Genomic DNA, 2,070 nt, shown 5'->3' with positions numbered 1-2,070 from the left:
ATTTTAAAGGAAAAAAAAAAGAAGGGATGCAACACGAGGACTTCCCAGGAGGGCACCCATCCTAGTACTACTCTCGCTCAAGAACGCTTAGTTTCGGAGTTCTGATGGGATCCGGTGCATTAGTGCTGGTATGATCGCATCCGTCATTCCCAGGACTCCAAATTCTATTACGCCTCTTTCTCTTGCGCCGCCCGTCACAGCCCGCGCGCGCGCCCCGCGCCTCGCCCCCTTTCTCGTTTCCGCCAAGAGGAAAATCATAAAGATTCGCCCATCGAACCGGCAAAATGAGATCGAATTTTAAAGGAAAAAAAAGGAAGGGATGCAACACGAGGACTTCTCAGGGGGTCACCTATCCTAGTACTACTCTCGTCCAGGCACGGTTCAATTCGGAGTTCTGATGGGATCTGGTGTGTTATTGCTAGTATGATCGCATCCCTCACTCTCAGAACTCCAAATTCTATTAAGCCTCTTTCTCCTGCGCCGCCCTTCACACCCCGCACGCGTGCCCACGTGCCTCGCCCCTTTTCTCGTTTCCGTCAAGTGGAAAAACAAAATGATTCGCTGGTCGAACCGACAAAATAAAAATGAAATTTTATTTTTTTTAAAAAAAGGGATGCAACACGAGGACTTACCAGGGGGTCACCCATCCTAGTACTACTCTCGCTCAAGCACGCTTAACTTCGGACTTCTGATGGGATCCGGTGCGTTAGTGATGGTATGATCGCATCCGTCATTACCAGCACTCCAAATTCTATTAAGCCTCTTTCTCCTGCGCCGCCCATCCACCCCGCACGCGCTCCCCTTGCCTCGCCCCATTTCTCGTTTCCGCTAAGAGGAAAAACAAAAAGATTCGCCGTTCGAAGCGGCAAAATTAAATAGAATTTTAAAGAAATAAAAAAGGAAGGGATCTCGGCACTCCAAATTCTATTAATCCTCTTTCTCCTGCGCCGCCCGTCACACCACGCACGCTCGCCCCTGTGCCTCGCCCCCTTTGTCGTTTCCATCAAGAGGAAAAATAAAAAGATTCGCAGATCGAACCGACAAAATTAAACCGAATTTTGAAAATAAAAAAAGAAGGGATGCAACACGAGAAGTTCCCAGGGGGTGACCCATCCTAGTACTACTCTCGCCCAATCACGCTTAACTTCGGAGTTCTGATGGGATCCGGTGCGTTAGTGCGGGTATGATCGCATCCATCATTCCCAGCACTCCAAATTCAATTAAGCATCTTTCTCCTGCGCCGCACGTCACATCCCGCACGCATGCCCCCGCGCCTCGCCCCGTTTTTCGTTCCGCCAAAAGGAAAAACAAAAAGATTCGCGGATCGAACCGGATAAAATAAACTGAATTTTATAGGAAATAAAAAAGGAAGGGATGCAACACGAGGACTTCCCAAAGGGTCACCAATCCTAGTACTACTCTTGCCCAAGCACGTTTAACTTCGGAGTTCTGATGAGATCCGGTGCGTTAGTGCTGGTATGATCGCATCCGTCATTCTCAGCACTCATATTAAGCCTCTTTCTCCTGCGCCGCCCGTCACACCCCGCACGCGCGCCCCTGCGCCTCGCCCCCTTTCTCGTTTCTGTCAAGAGGAAAAACAAAAAGATTAGCCGATTGAACCGGCATAATTAAACCGAATTTTTAAAATAAAAAAAGAAAGGGATGCAACACTAGGACTTCCCAGGGGGCACCCATCCTACTACTACTCTCGCTCAAACACGCTTAACTTCGGAGTTCTGATGGGATCCGGTGCGTTAGTGCTGGTATGATCGCATCCGTCATTTCAAGCACTCCAAATTCTATTAAGCCTCTTTATCCTGGGCCGCCCGTCATACCCCGCACGCGCGCCCCCGCGCCTCGCCCCCTTTCTCGTTTCCGCCAAGAGGAAAATCAAAAAGATTCGCCGATCAAACCGGCAAATTTAACCGAATTTTAATGGAAAAAAAAAGGGATGCAACACGAGGACTTCCCAGAGGGTCACCCATCCTAGTACTACTCTCGTCCAAGCATGCTTAACTTCGATGTTCTGATGGGATCCGGTGCGTTAGTGCTGGTATGATCGCATCCGTC

The 2,070-nt window shown here is 49.4% G+C and overlaps 7 non-coding genes across 7 annotated transcripts; all 7 read right to left on the bottom strand.

Annotated features, from left to right (window-relative positions):
* Window positions 1-23: 23 nt before the first annotated feature.
* LOC124885937 lies at window positions 24-142 on the bottom strand. Its single transcript, XR_007043087.1, has one exon. It is a non-coding gene; the product is annotated as a 5S ribosomal RNA (ribosomal RNA).
* A 174-nt stretch (window positions 143-316) lies between these two features.
* LOC124886060 lies at window positions 317-435 on the bottom strand. The gene has a single exon (XR_007043209.1). It is a non-coding gene; the product is annotated as a 5S ribosomal RNA (ribosomal RNA).
* A 175-nt stretch (window positions 436-610) lies between these two features.
* Window positions 611-729, bottom strand: LOC124885975. The gene has a single exon (XR_007043125.1). It is a non-coding gene; the product is annotated as a 5S ribosomal RNA (ribosomal RNA).
* A 347-nt stretch (window positions 730-1,076) lies between these two features.
* Window positions 1,077-1,195, bottom strand: LOC124885965. The gene has a single exon (XR_007043115.1). It is a non-coding gene; the product is annotated as a 5S ribosomal RNA (ribosomal RNA).
* A 176-nt stretch (window positions 1,196-1,371) lies between these two features.
* On the bottom strand, window positions 1,372-1,490 carry LOC124886342. Its single transcript, XR_007043428.1, has one exon. It is a non-coding gene; the product is annotated as a 5S ribosomal RNA (ribosomal RNA).
* Window positions 1,491-1,659: 169 nt separating this feature from the next.
* LOC124885980 lies at window positions 1,660-1,777 on the bottom strand. The gene has a single exon (XR_007043130.1). It is a non-coding gene; the product is annotated as a 5S ribosomal RNA (ribosomal RNA).
* Window positions 1,778-1,948: 171 nt separating this feature from the next.
* Window positions 1,949-2,067, bottom strand: LOC124885935. The gene has a single exon (XR_007043085.1). It is a non-coding gene; the product is annotated as a 5S ribosomal RNA (ribosomal RNA).
* Between the last annotated feature and the right edge of the window lie 3 nt (window positions 2,068-2,070).

Source organism: Capsicum annuum, chromosome 7 (assembly GCF_002878395.1).
Source record: "Capsicum annuum cultivar UCD-10X-F1 chromosome 7, UCD10Xv1.1, whole genome shotgun sequence".
Classification (NCBI taxonomy): Eukaryota; Viridiplantae; Streptophyta; class Magnoliopsida; order Solanales; family Solanaceae; genus Capsicum; species Capsicum annuum.
The sequence above is the reverse complement of the archived record's forward strand: the minus strand, read 5'-3'. Positions and strand labels throughout refer to the sequence as shown.